The following is a 15,909-nucleotide window of genomic DNA, read 5'->3' on the forward strand; positions in this document are numbered from 1 at the left end:
TAAATTTGCTATCCACAAATGACCATAAGACCAAATTTTGCAAGTGCAGATACAAAAAAATTGTTCTTCTTGATGCCATGTACATACCAAGAATCCAAAAGGATGAAAGAGTTGCAATGTGCAAGTGGCCTTATCAATGGTTCTCTTATAGGCCTCATCAAACTAGAGAGAATGGTCCATTCCCAATCTTTTACTCTGAAAGCAAGTGGCTTATTCTCTGTCAACTTGAGTTTCACTTTCTTCTCAAAGTGGTGATGCATTAGGATGCCTACCAAACTAGCTTGATTGGAGCCCTCCACTTGTACAATGTAATCAAATTCATGCAATCTTAGAAGCCACTTGAAGATCCTAGAAGATACATCCATGTGTTGCAAGACATAAAGTAAAGCTTCTTCCATAGTTAGAATTACAATTTTTTGAGGTAGCAATTAGATCCAAACACCATATTAGAGAGTTTGAGACCTTATAGCCAATTTGGAAATCACCAATGTCATGAAAATTTGGCCATATGCACAACTCTTAAACTAATTTTTAAGACCAAAGCCTTTGCGGAAAGGTAGTACTCGAAAAGTTTTATTGAGACATGCTCTCAAACTTTGGCTAAGATTTGACCATGTGGTCAAACCTTAAGCTCTTTTCAAGAGTAAGAATTCTCAAATTCTCAAATTTACTAATATAATCTTAAGACCAAAATTGGTAACAACAAACATGAGTGTTGGAACCGTGTGCTTTGTAGTAGTGTAACCCTTTTCAAGGCCAATCATGATCTTGCTAGAAAACTAAATAGACCACATACAAAACTTTTTTGATGATTTTGCTTAAAACATTCCTAAGCATATCATTGCCTACCTTGGGTTAGCCTAAAAAGTTTAATCCCACTTTGAAGGTGCAATAGTGAAGAGAGAGTTTAATATTCCCTTCACCTCTTTGAGCTACTCCTTATTCTCCTCACTCCAAGGGAAGGCATCATTATTAGTAAGCTATAATAGTAGGAGGGTAGAGAACACAAGGCATGGATTTTACATGAGCTCTACGTGAGTTAACAACTTCAATTTCTTGTGCTAAGACAACATGCCCAAGTAGAGCCACCTTGCTCTCAAAAATGTGTCACTTATTCACATTTAACTACTCACCTAGTGATTGCAGTCTATAGCTATCCCTTCACAAACATTCCATGTGCAAAAATTGAAAGCTATAAATGCCAGAATCATATGTGAACACCATTTATGGTTTTACCAAATAAAATTTGATGGTTACAAAATTTTGAAATGTTGCAAGTACATTTCTTAGTCCAAAAGGAATCACCTTATAAAAAACACATCGGCATGGTGTTATGAAAGTGGTGTTGTGTTGATCTTAATTTGAGAGTTCCTTGAACAACCATCACACTATATAGCATTGGTATCATGCCACCTCATTCAAGATATTGTCTTAGAAGGGAAGGGGAAAGTGGGCTCTTTTAGTGGATGTATTAAAGGGGTTTTATTCCATGCACGGCCACCACCATGCTTCTTGGGTGTTACTAGTATTGGAGATACCCACTGTGAATCTTCCATAGGGAATAAGAAACTTGCATCAAGTACCCTTCTTGCAAGGCTTCTTGTTGAACTACACCAAGTCACCTAGTCTTTGCATCACCTAGTCTTTGCATCACTAGCTTCCTTCCTTGAGGTTGATATGGTGATCTAGTTATCTATTCATATCCGTTATGAGAAACATTGGGGAAATCCCTGAAACTAGGCAAGTATTTTGTGCATTCATCATCACACAATTTTGTCAACAACCTTTGCTGTAACTTACTCTCATCGTCTAGTGCACGGGGGATTCACTAGTCTATTCCATATGGTACCACATGAGTGTACAATAGGTTTTTTTTACAAGTGTGCATAAGCATATACAATAGTGGTAGCCCTCCAAACTTGCATACACATACTGTACATTTAGGGGGGGGGGGGGGGGGGGGGGGGGGGGGGGGGGGGGGGGGGGGGGGGGGGGGGGGGGTGGGTGGGTGGGGGGGAGGAAGGAGAGAGGTAGAGGACATGTTAGGGTATACAAGTGCTATCCTTTTTTATTCTAAAAAGTGATTATCATTCTCTTTTTGCAATATTCATTACAAGTGTCCCATTTGTCTTTTATTCCTAAATAAGAGGAACAAAACGTAGATTCCTTGGGGTAGGATTTGACGACCATCCACCAATCCAGAGGAACCCACTCAAGAAGGTGTCTAGATAGCATTGAAGAGAAGCAAGTAGTGACCTAATACGTATCTCGACTTGAAGAGGGATATTGTGAAGTTGATTACTTTGTGGGCAATAATAAATGAGAGGTGGTGTGAGCAAAGGCATGCGGTAAAAGACGAGTTGGTGAGGTCTCTTGGAAAAGAAGAGAGGCTGACATGGTCCCCAGAGGCACCTACTCAAGAAGGTGTTTGAACAACATTGAAGAGAATCAGTTAGTGACCTCATACATTATCTCGACTTGAAGAGGGATATTGTGAAGCTGATAACTTTGTGGGAAATAAGAAACGAGAGGTGGTGTGAGCAAAGGAATGCAATAAAGGACGAGTTGGTGAGGTCTCCTTGAAGAAGAAGTGTGCACTAGTAACTTGTGTGTAGCGGAAATTGATAACATAGTGAGCATTTCATTAAGAACAAGTTCCTAATGAACATAGAGAGAGTACTTAATTTGAGAAAGCAACATAGAAATTTACACCTAGCTAATTTGGCATTGACAATACTTGAAAAGAGAGAGAAATAGAACAATTGACAAAAGTTGAGAACCGGATTTACATGGAGCCGGTCCCCCCTCCATAAAGGCTTTGTATTATAGCTTCTCCCATCAAAGGAGACTTTTGTACAATACAATCTTTGTGTTCCTTGACAAAACTAGTTGGTACAATGAAGATGGAAGCTTCATGCACCAAATTGTTCTTGAAAAACACACCTAGTGTCCCTAGCCTCAGTCCCAAGACCTCACACACCTTCAAAAATGGTGAGAGCTAGCAGGAAATGAGGATAGATTGAGAGAAAGAAGATGTATCTTACGAGAAAGAAGTATTATCCTCAAATAATCACTCTAATAGCATATCTTAGCTTAGTAATTAGCATGGTAGAGGAGATGAGCATGCCATTTAAGCTTGGCTCTTGGTTGGATTTGCATTCCATAGCCAAGAGTTGTTGGTGTAGGTCTCTACTTCTCAATGCTTGGAGAAGGAGATGGATTTCTTCTTGCATACATGAGTTGTGTGTGTGTGTGTGTGTGTAGCATCGTGTTAGAGTAAAATGCAGCCCCCTCTCTCATCTTGGTCGACCCCTCTTGCTATTTGCTCATGCTGGCCTCCCATTGGCTCCTGTAAAGCTTAGCCAATCACAAAATAGAAGCATAATTGATAGCCTTTTGACAAGTGTTTCCCTTTCCCCTGTTGTGAGATCTTTAGGTAATTAAATAATTCATCTAAACTCTCATTGGACCTTTTTGTCTTCTAGCCATAGGAATTAGGCAAGCCATTGGGCTGCTGATGCTCATTGGACCCCTTGGTAGATTGTCCAATAGTCTTCTAGGGAGCTTAATTTTGATTGGTTCTTTTATCAAGCATTTTTTTAATTGATTAGTCTAACTTTAATCAAGCCTAATTACTATATAGAGATCGTGTATAGCACGTGCATTCAAGAGGTATTTCTAAAACTCCCTATTCTACATTTTTTGAGGTATATAGAGATCCTTTATGTACCACTTTTCTTGATAAAATGACCCCTTATCTACCACAATTTTTACTTTTTCAATTTAAAACACCCTTGTGTATGTATATTTTCTATAAGTTCATAAGCAAAATTAAGCCAGTAGGAAGAGAATGGGATCTAGGAGGGCCTCTTTATCTGGCAATTTAAGGAAGTCAAACCTTTAGTATTAAGAAAGTAATCAAAGAACAACTTTTGAATTTAAAGAGGAAAAACGGCTAGTTTATTTGAATTCAAAGTTTCCCCCCCAAAATGGAATTTAAAATCTAGTGGGTAAAACCATATCATGTAGCATATCTATGGAAAGAGCTCAACGCGGAGATTGCAGATCTATGATCTCCGATCAAATTGGAGATCATATGTGGGAGGTATGGAAGACCAAAAATCATAAAATTTTCCACCTCCTTTTTGGGGGAAAAAGTGCATCCTTTGACCACTTACACATCTCTTATACACCCCCATTCTTGCACCCATGGCGTACACCTATTTGTCAAAATGTTAATCACCTCCATAAGCTCATGGCAAATAAAGAGGCCCTCCTACACCCCATCCTCTTCCTAATGCCCTTCTATTGATCGCACGTGCTTTTCTACATTTTTTAGTGAAGTCCTCGAGGCTGCACATAACATTACATACCTAAAAATGGTAGAATGTCCTTTATGTGAAATACTAGCATCATCCAAAATAGACTGAACATCCCGTGCAGGAAGCTAATTCTCTTTCAAAATATTGTCAAGTTGTTTGGCAATGATCTTACCATACCACTTGTCATCCAACAACCCATAAATTTTTTTACGATTCAATATGAGGCTGCATGGAGCAAATGAAGTGGATGTGTTACGCTTGCATGTGAAATACTAGCATCATTCAAAATAGACTGAACATCCCGTGCAGGAAGCTAATTCTCTTTCAAAATATTGTCAAGTTGTTTGGCAATGATCTTACCATACCACTTGTCATCCAACAATTTTTTTACGATTCAATATGAGGCTGCATGGAGCAAATGAAGTGGATGTGTTACGCTTGACATCCTGGTCGGGGTGAAGCAACAATCTAGGCAAGAAAGGCAAGAGTAAGATACAAGACAAAGAGACTATGGAATTACATAACTTACTTGATGGCCCCGAATCTTTTCTTAAGTCCCCCAGAGCCAACCTTTAGCTACTTGATGTCTCGTAGTCTTATTTCTCTTTGTCATGGACCCAACGCAATTTCTTTTTCTCTAAGCTTCTACGTAAGCTTTGTGATGATGTCGTTGTTGCCTTTGAGTTGTTGAGTACAGTGCTCCACAGTTTCGTTCAAGTGCATAATTTATTTGTATGCAATGTGTCTCTCAAGCTGCAAAATATCATTCCATGCACATCAAGGTGTTCACTATGTAGAGTTCTTTATAGCACGTGGATTCAAGAGGTACCTATAAAACCCCCTATTCTACATTTATGAGGTATATAGAGACCCCTTATGTACCACTTTTCTCAATGAAAAGACCCCTTAAGTACCAAAATTTTCACTTTTTCAATTTAAAACACCCTTTTGTATGTATATTTTTGGTGAGTTCATTACAGAAATTAACCCTCTATTGAACTCACGTGCTATTATACATATTTTTTAGTGAACCCCCCGAGCATGCAGCCAAGTGCTTAGTATAGCCATACAGACTGTTATGGCCATCTCCCACATAGTGCACCAATGAGGTTATTGCTTGGAAGGCAGAGTTGAGTTTGTGATGGGACGCTTAGGATACATTCTACCATTGACCCAAAGGTCCACACTTTTCTTGCCTTGTGCCTTAAAATTCTTCTTTAAAGCTTCAAAAATAGTGTGTTGCTTGTTTTTCTTGCTGAGGGGCTCATATTCTTGTGGGAGCTCTATATGCAAATGATACATGTCCCTCCAATTCCTAATAAAGCTTCTCTGTGGATACAATGGCATCATCAAAATGACTGGCAGAACGAGGAGAAGCCAAAGCATGTGAGAGCACGAATGAGGGAGACTTGAAAGCGATGGAGAAAAGACATTCGTTGCAGGACGGTCAATGACAACTCTTACTTTTGAAAAAAGCAAAAGATTGAGATATTGAGTATTCAATTCTGATCCATTGTAGGTTATCATTACTTCAACACTTTTTGAGGTTTTTATTAAACGTACACTGCAATATGGGGCGTTTTAGATGTAAGATCCCCAATTTTTGGGTCTCTTTTAAAAATAATAAAAATAACTTTCAATATCTATTTCGTCGAATTTTGATTGACAGCATTGGAAAGTCATAATTATGTCGGGATGTTAAGGTGTGGCGTAGTTTGGCTACGGTTTTTATTGGTTGGTTAGATACTGTTTGGATGGTCAAATTTAATGTAGAAATTGAATGGTAAGTGGGAGAGTTGACCACCAAAAAAGCAAAGGCTTGCTTTTAGGAAAGAAAGAGTCTTTTGTAAAAAGAGAGGAGGAGCTTAGTTTAGAACTCTTTTCTTGGAAGCCAATCTTCTTCTTAGAGTCTCTAAATCGCGCGTCGAAATCCATGTCCTCAGAATTTTTTTATTTTTTTATTTTTTTATTTTTGGAAAACCTACGAACGTGCGCGAACTTGTCGCTCCTTGCTTACTCTATTCTTAGCTAGTGCTTTCGGCCTTGAGAGCCTATATAAAGACCTCTCTTCTTTTACTTTGGGAGATAGATACACTCTCGGACGCGGAAGCTCTCTTGCCTTGACGTCATAATTACTTATCTATTGTACAGAGTGGTTCAAGCTCTTCATCACCATCTCCATAAACTCTTCTCTCTCGTGAAGAAGAAGAAGAAGGATACTCTCTCTCTATTTGCTTATTATCTTCTCTCTCGTTTCACGGTGTACGTGCTCTCCGGAAGTCTTCGTGGCGGATACCTCTAACTAGCTCTCATCACCGCTCTCTTGCGGCAAAGCAAGAAGCCTTTTGACAACCCCTAATCAATTCTAAAGCACGGTGAGAAACCATAAACTCCATAGTCATCATCTCTCTCTCTCTCTCTCTATGTCGTTTTTCTGCGTAGTCACCCTCTCGGTGATTGTTTTTTCGCATACGAGTGCATGTATGGATTAACCAAGTATATATGAAGTTGCCTCATGATTGTTTCATCATGTTTTATGCGTTGATTTATGCACATGATGCGTTATGATCACGCACGTGCATAAAGAAGCGCTTTTCGTTTCACGTCATAGAAGCGGTAGGAATAATGTTTTGGTCATAAATCACAAACTGTTATGAATCTACCGAAACCCTTTATACCATAGATAAAACACATCATTCAGAATGTTTTATCTCTTATGTGTCATGTGAAAAACACGCACGAGCTAAGAGATATGGTCAAAAAATAAATTGCTGTCCACTACACAACCGAAATTTTTTGACTCCTAGAGAACTACTGTATAGATTCATTGGATGTGCAAACCCACTTAACCAATTGAAACGCTTGATTAAACTTGATGATAAATGAATTTAGGTCTCCGCTATCACTTCGAGAATGCGAGTTATTAATCATTTTATTATCAGTTTTACCTACACGTGTATGAGTGCTATCAAAGGGGGATACAATATGACGTCGTGAGTTAACCGAGCCGTTTTGATATGTTTTATGGTTTGTTTTGGTGAGTTGATTTCAATTATTAGATGGACCTAAACTTGCATGAGAGTATATGGTTAAACATTCCGAACCACATAAGCAGATATGAATAAAGTGACTTTCTTTTGGGGTTACCGTTTGTTGTGTGAGTATCATATGGTCAAAGTGACGTGATGAAGTGATAGTCTATATTATAGAGCTGAACTTGATGCATTGGTTTGAGGTCAAAATACTTTCATTTGCATGTTTTACATGCTCCCAAAAATGTCAAAAAGTTGTTTTTTGCACATGTGTGAAGTTATGGTTTATGATTGACCTAAAGGTCGAAGTTGTTTTGCATCATGTTTATGGTGTTGGAATGTTATCATAGATGTATGTGAACTCATGGATTGATATGGATGCCTCATATGCATGGTTATGATTGCTTTCCACCTTTCTAGGTCAAGAACTAGCTCTAAGTGCTAGAGTGGTGAAGTGTAGATGTGATGCATCAACTTTGCATGATTGAATATTTTCAAAAATTGGATTTTTATATCATGATTAGTCACTGGTAGGACTCTTTTTATGCATGGAAGAATCAAATCTTAAGGGTCACATGTGTGTAGATTCCGATTGATTGCAGAGGATATATCAAACTCCAAGTGTGGGAGTTGATTCAGTGTGATTATGATTTATGGTTAAGGGCTGAGATTCCCTCATGGATTATGGTTGATATTTTATGGTGGAAGCCGGTGTGGCTTATGTTTTTTTTTTCTAGATTGGGTTATGCTGCTGAAATGTTGCCGAAATTTTTGCAGCCATGTTATGTTCTAAAGTGGTTATGCAGGATTGGTCGTGCCTCACCCAAGTAGGATGGAGAGCTCACCCGTGTGATGTGATTGGATTATGGTTTTTGGATTGGATCATGAAGTGATCAAGATGGTTTATGGTATACGTGTAAGGGTAGAGACCCTGTACAGTTTAACTGTTTGGAAAAGGATTGTTTCTGCATCCGAGAAGTGCTATTGTGATTGGACTCATGTGTTATGTTTCTCATGGCAGCGTTGCTACAAGACTAAAAATCGAAGGATGTGGAGTAGCCTTGTACTTCCGATGGAACAGCTCGGACTTGAGTATCCCAGATTTTGGCATCATGTCCATTCATCATTGCTACCTTGTAGTGGTGGGTACTCAGAGTTTGAGGCAACTTGAGTTTTTTCACCAATCCATAATTGATAAAGTTGTGAATAACACCATCATCTACCAAGATGCGCACCTTGTGCCCTTGCAAAGATCTGTGCATACGTACTAACTCATGTGGTCCGAAGGTCTGTTGCCACACGAAAGCTATGAGACAGCATTCATGCACCACCTCGGTGTGTGTTACTTCCACTGTAGAGAATCATGAGGAAGACTGAAGAGGTAGCAGTTGCACTGTGTGCACTGCTTTCTCCTTGCCATGAGCAACAGATTTTCCCTTGGGACAATCATTTTTGCCATGTCCGCTTCCCAAGCATTGGAAACATAATTTCTCTTTCTTACCTTTATCAAAGTCCTCAGGAGAGAGAGGACCTCTGGACCCCTTGGGTTTTTTAGATGCTTCTGAATTGCCTACTATAAATTTCCTTTTATTGTGCCCGTACTGTGTGCGTGTATTACCATGTGCATTAGCAGGCACGTGATTATGATGTGATTTCTTTTCATCTGGATCATCGTGAATATGTGCTTTCACTATGGCTTCCTCAAGTGTTTTAGGGTCTTGAGTCTTGACGTGCTTCTTAAGCTCTAGTGTCAGACCACAGATAAACCCACGTACTTGCTGAAAGGTGTCTAGGCCTTCCAACTTGAGGATAACATCTCGATAGTGAGATATATATTCAAGTAATGATGGGTATTGGTGCATGGTACACGTGTCCCAAGCCGTCCAATTCCGATCTGCCTCATTTGTAGGCAAGAATTCTTTGCGAAACATAGTTTCAAAAGCTGCCCAACTCTATAGTATGATATTCTTCTCCTTGAGAGACATCCACCATTTGTAGGCCTTGCCTTCCAGAGTTAAACTTGTTTGCAGTGCTCTCACTGCGTCCGGAGTACGCTGTAAGGCGTGAATTCCATCCCACTTGCTGAGAAAGATATTCAATGCATCCTTATTGTGATCTCGGTCTTCTCCCTTAAAACTCGGTGGTTTGGTGTTTTTCAACAACTCATCCACCTCTTTTGCAGTGAGAGGGTGCAAAGCATCGGCAGATGGACCTTGTCCTTGATAAAAAAGGCCTTGCCCCTGTGTAGCAACGTGCTCATGCATGTGCATATCAGCAGGACCCTTGGACTGCTGTTGCATTAATTTATCACTAACGTGGATAATTTAGTGACATTTTCATTTAAAGATGCAAAATTTCCTTCCATGACTGATATGCGTGTCTGAAGTGTACGAAATTCTTGAATATCAAGTAGTTCATAAGTGTTGTCACTCGCCATAGCTTCAGGAACTCTCCGTGAGAGCATCTAACCGCGAGCCATCATGGGCAAGATCCAGTGTATTATGCTCGAAATCAAAAATCATATTGATATTTGAATCCATGGCGACACAGTGCAGTGGAAGGAATAGCAAGAAAAATACATGATGTTGATAAGATGTTCCGTAGGTGTAGGATGTACCGCAACCGATAATTATCGATAAAGAATCCCGTAGACACCGGTAATTAGCCTTGCTAATTTTGTTTGTGCTCCAAGCTTGAAGCAACCGGCAATTTCGTTGGTAGTCCAAGTTGCTTGAAAGCACCCGCCCACAAATATTGTTGGTAGTCTGATCTTTAGGAGACCGTAAAGTTACCCATTGAATAGCACCAAGTCGATTTGACGCAGTCGGCAACAAATTTCAAAGCCCCTATTTGCAGTTTTTCAGCATCATGTCATTAACACGAGCTTACGGTGCCTCGGAAACAATCCCGTTATTTCACGAGCAAAAGGGGGAATCCTTTCTCTGGGTACCGATCCCTAAACCTTCAAAAAAATCGATTTCGGCCACCAACCCTAAGGTTTGGGCACCTGTGTGTGTGGAGAAAAGCCTGTACAGTGATGGTTTTCTTCGCAGGCAGCGCGAGAGAGCTTGGGAAAGATGAGGGGGTCGGTGTGATACGAGGTGGCTTGTGTCAAAGATTGACCAGCAGCCCGGACACACTTTTGTTAAGCCTGCGCGGGCTCAGTTTGGTGCCCATTCACCAGACGTCTCTCCTTGCCAAGCCCGCTTGCACACGGTGGTTCCACTTCGTCATCTCCCTTAGAAAGAGATGAGCTCCACGGTGCTCCACGGCAGGCAACTCATGCAAGGGCTTTGTGTGGCTAAAAAGCACCACGCCTTCCTTTTTCCCAAAAATAAGAACTTGACTCTTGATACCAGTGTAAGACTAGGGGAACTAGTTCCTTGGAGTCCACCTCCCAACCTCCCACTATATAGCATGGCTCCTAGCCTTTGCCCTAGTTGGACTCCCTTTCCACACTGCCTAGCCCGGCCTTGCCCTTGTCTAGTCGGCCTTGCCCTTGCCCTGACACATCCTATTACAGAAAGTTCACAATTCAAGTTCAAAAATAGTGCTCACACAGCCCATAAGAGAGCAATGAGAGAAAGAGTCTTATGATGGGCTAGAAGATGCAAAGAAAGTAGACTTAGCACAACCTGGAGAGACACCACAACCTATATACATAGCAATAGACCTAAGCCAAGATGAGGAAGAGGAACTTCTCAGCCTTCTTTAGAAATATAAGGATGTGTTTGCATTGTCTTACAAGGACTTAAAGGGAGTGGATCCGACACTATGTCAACATACTATCCCATTAAAACCTGATGTGAAACCAAGCAGGCAATGGCCTTACACGTACAATGATACTTTTGCTAAGCGTATCAAGGAAGAGAATGATAAACTAAAGGACGTGGATTTTATCTATTAGCTAGAACACACTGATTGGGTATCCCCAATCGTTGTTGAACCCAAAAAGAATGGCAAACTCCGAGTGTGCGTCAACCTCAAAAAAGTCAATGCAGCCACAATAAGGGCTAACTATTCCTTGCCAATTACGGACCACGTCCTTGAACAAGTGGTAGGAAAGCGTGCATATTCCTTCTTGGATGGGTTCTCTGGTTACAATCAGCTTGCAATTGCACCTGAGGACCAATATAAACTGGCAGTTTCCATAGAATGGGGCATATTTGCACATCGGGTCATACCATTTTGGTTAACAAATGCACCTGTCACATTTCAAAGATTGATGGCACATGCCTTCAAGGAGTATTTGAGGAATTTCTTGAAAATCTATATGGATTATCTATGTGTACACTCTCATCAAAGAGAGGAACATGTGGAACACCTCAAAAAGGTATTCGAGAAATGCAAGACATATAGGATTTGCATTAATCCAGAAAAATGTGTTTTCATGGTAAGACAAGGACAAATCTTAGGACATATTGTTTCAGAACATGGAATTTCCACATATTTGGATAAGATTAAGGTGATTATCTAAATGCCTAAGCTGATCAATGCAAAGTAGGTCCGGTGCTTCATGGGACATTGTGGTTATTAAGGAGATTCATACACATGTATCAATTATTGCACAACCACTGTATAGACTTATCATGATCTTTGAATGGATAGATAAGTGCAAGGAATCCTTAAAGAAATTAAAAGATTCCCTTGTATCTGCTCCAGTGCTACGAGCACCTGATTGGGGAAAAATATTTCACGTCCATATAGATGCATCTGCATTTTCTATCGGATGTATTCTAGCTCACAACCAAGAGAAGGAACCATGGATTTCTCAGTCAGTTATTCTAGTCAACAACTAAATAATGCCAAATGGAATTACACAAACACTAAGAGAGAGGGGCTTGGAATGTTTTGTGCCATTAAGAAATTTCGGCATTACCTCCTCGCAAATAAGTTTGTATTTTTCATAGACCATCAAGCCCTTTTATACCTTTTCAACAAACCATGCAATACTGGACAAATCGTAAGATGGTTCACCATATTGTTGGAGTTTGACTTTATTGTAGAGGTTAAGAAGGGAAAGACACATCTTCAAGCAAACCATCTCTCTTGATTACCTAATGGAGACGATCTAGAGGGACTGGATAAGGATCTACCAGATGCATATCTCTTCAATATAAAAATGGTGCATAAGTGGTCCCAGGAGATCTTCAAGCTACTATCATAGGGTGGGGAATTCGATAAGACATGCCTAGACCTTAAACAAAGAACGATTCGCCAAGCTAAGGACTTTCAGTTGGTTGGGAGACGTTTATATAATTTAGGCTCCGACGGCATTCTAAGAGTATGCATAAACCCTGAGGAATATCAAACATATTTGTTGGAAGCGCATATCTAAGCCTTGGAAGCGTATATCAAACATATTTGTTGGAAGCGCATATCTAGGCATTAATGTTTCATTGTTCAGCCACAAAAACTTTCCAACGACTGCGACAATTGGGAGTGTATTGGCCGACTATGCGCATTGATGTTCCTGAATATGTCACCAGTTGCATCAAATGCAGATCAAGCCCACCCATTGAACATGCCGCATTGTTTTAGATAACACTTACACCAGAATGGAGTCAATACATTGTTGACTATTTGGAAAGACAGACGTTTCCTAAAAATATCACCAAAGCACGACAAAAAATGATAGAAATAGAACCTCGCAATTTCACTCTTATTGAAAATAAGCTTTATAAAAGGGGAAAGGATAACCAGCTTAGGTTCTGTGCAACAAAAAATATGTACGTTTCGATCCTGGAACAAGCACATGGAGGGATTAGTGGGGGCCATTTCTCAGGGGAAAAGACAACACAAATTGTATTAACATCGGGAATATGGTGGCCAACATTACATATGGATTCAAATGAGTATACAAAATGATGTGAGTCTTGTCAATGAACCAGTGTACCAATAAAACGGGATGAGATGCCCTTACGGCCAATGATGGGAGCCAGAGCCTTTGCCAAGTGGGGAATAGACTCCGTAGGACCAATATCACCCCCTGCGTACAAAAGACATGCCCAGTATATCATTGTAACCACAGATTATCTCACGAAATGGGTAGAAGCTAAAGCTACACAGAAGGTTGATGCCAGGACTACTACACAATTTCTATACGAAAATGTCTTTGTTAGATATGGTCTACCTATAGAAATTGTCAGTGATTGAGGCACACATTTCATAAATGAGATAACTGAAAATCTTCTTGAAGACTTCATGGTAGTTCATAAGAGGTTAGCTCCCTACCACCCATAAGCTAATGGCCAAGCCGAAGATACAAAATAAGATTCTATGCACAATCTTAACTAAGATAGTATCAGTGTAACATTTAATGGCTTGGTAACTTGTGTATAGCGGAAAATAGCATGAACATAGTGAGCATTTCATTAGAATAGATTCCTAATGAGAATAACAAGAGTGCTTGGGTGGAGAGAGCAACAAAAAGCATAACACCTAGTTAGATAGCATGAACAATACTTCAAAAGAGAGAGAAATTAAGCAATTGACAACATTTGAGGAGGAGATTTGCATGGAGCCGGTCCCCCCTCCAAAAGGCTTTGTATTATGGTTTCTCCCATCAAGAGAGACATTTTACAATACAATTCTTTTGTGTTCCTTCAATACTATCTAGTGCTATGAAGATGGAAACTTCAAGCACTAAACACAGCACTGTCTCAGACCCAAGACCTCACACACCTTCGAAGATGGTGAGAGCTAGCAAGGTATAGGAGTAGATTGAGAGGAAGAGAGAGTATTCTTACGAGAAACATATACATCTCCTCACATAATCACTCTTATTAGCATAGATTAGCTTAGTAATTAGCATGGTAGAGGAGATGAGCATGCATTGAATCTTGGCTCTTGGTTGGATTTGCATCACAGAGCCAAGAGTTGTTGGTGTAGGCCTCCCTTCTCACAAGCTTGGACTAGGTGGTAAGCTTTCCATTAAAGCTTGAGAAGGAGAGAGAGAGTCTTCTTGATTTACACATAGATTGTGTGAGTGTGTAAGTGAATAATCCCTTGAGAAAATCACCCCCCTCTCTCTCTTGGTCGACCCCCCTTGCTAATTGCTCATGCTACAGCCTTATCGGACCTCCCCAGGCCTAGCCAATGGAAATTAAGCAGCATAAGTGATAGTCTTTTGACATGTTTCCCCCTTTCCCTTTTGTGAGAGATTTTTCTAATTAATTAATTCAACTAAACTCTCATTGGACCCCTTTGTCTCATGGCCAATAGGAAAGCCATTGGGCTGCTGAATGCTCATTGGACCCCTTGGGAGACTGTCCAATAGTCTTCTAGAGAGCTTAATTCCTATTGGTTCTTTTATTAAGTGTTTTTAAATTAATTAAATAGACTTAGTCTAGCCTAATTCTCATTGGTCCACCTCCAAGGCCATCCAATAGGATTTGAGTACACCTTGTGGGCATCTGGGCTAGGGAGTTAGCATGTGTCCCTCTTTCCCCTTGTGTACAAAGGAAGCTTGTGTGTGTGTGTGTGTGTGTGGGTTTCTCTCTCATCCTCTACTTCTTGGGCTCGCTCCCTCCTTTGTAGGGCTTGAGAAAAACTTTTGGGAGACACACAAAGCATCCAATTTTCCTAGGCTTTAACAACCTTTGAATTTTGGAATCTTAGCATTTTGGAAGTCTTAATGGGCTGAACCTTGGGTCTTTTAAGCCCATTGTTGCACATTGCTCTTTTGCAGATGGCTCCCCCCTTTGGATCCCTATTTTCTCTCCTTTGGATCCCTACTGTGGCCGGTCTGCTAGCTTAACCAATATTCTAGCTTTTTCTCCCCTGGCACTTCCCCATATTAAATTGAGAAAATCATTTAGGAGAATTAGATATTGATTATGACATTACCTCTCTCTTGAAATCATAGTCGTCCTTGCCTATGGGGTAGAGCAGATAAAGCATATTTATTAGTCCTTTTTCCTAGCGGGTAGAGAATCCCTATGTTACCCTACGACATCGTTCCAGAATGGGTGACTAGTCCATTTGGTGCTTGAGAGCCTAAGCTGCCCGCAAGCATGTCTGCACATTAGTCCTATCAATCTTCCATAGTAGAGTGACAAGCTCTACTTGGTGTTCGGGAGACGTCGTCTTCGCAAACTTGATCTAAGCATGCATGCGTAGAGTCTTATAAGACAAAAAAACTGTGTTCATTTTTAACATTTGTACATTTGCTTACTCTTGGGAAGCATTGTAAGCATTGACAAGGTTTAGGTTATCCTTTAATTGTATGCCTTACATCCATCTAGCATCTTCAAAAGGATAATTCTAAAACTTAATAAGATATCATTGGATAGTGTTACCGCCTCTTAGTACCTTGTCTCCATGTCGGAGGATAGTCTTCCTATCTCTTAGTACCTTGCTTCTTAGTACCTTGTCTTCATCGGATAGTCTTACCGCCTCTTAGTACCTTGCCTCTTAATACCTTGTCTTACTAAGAGGCGGTAAGACTATCATCGGATAGTCTTAACTATCTCTTAGTACCTTGCCTCTTAGTACCTTGTCTTCATGTTGGAGGATGGACTCAGGCTGCAACACCTCTTCTTGGTCCTCGATCT

The sequence above is a fragment of the Adiantum capillus-veneris genome, chromosome 1 (genome assembly GCF_014529385.1).
Source record: "Adiantum capillus-veneris isolate H3 chromosome 1, ASM1452938v2, whole genome shotgun sequence".
Lineage (NCBI taxonomy): Eukaryota > Viridiplantae > Streptophyta > Polypodiopsida > Polypodiales > Pteridaceae > Adiantum > Adiantum capillus-veneris.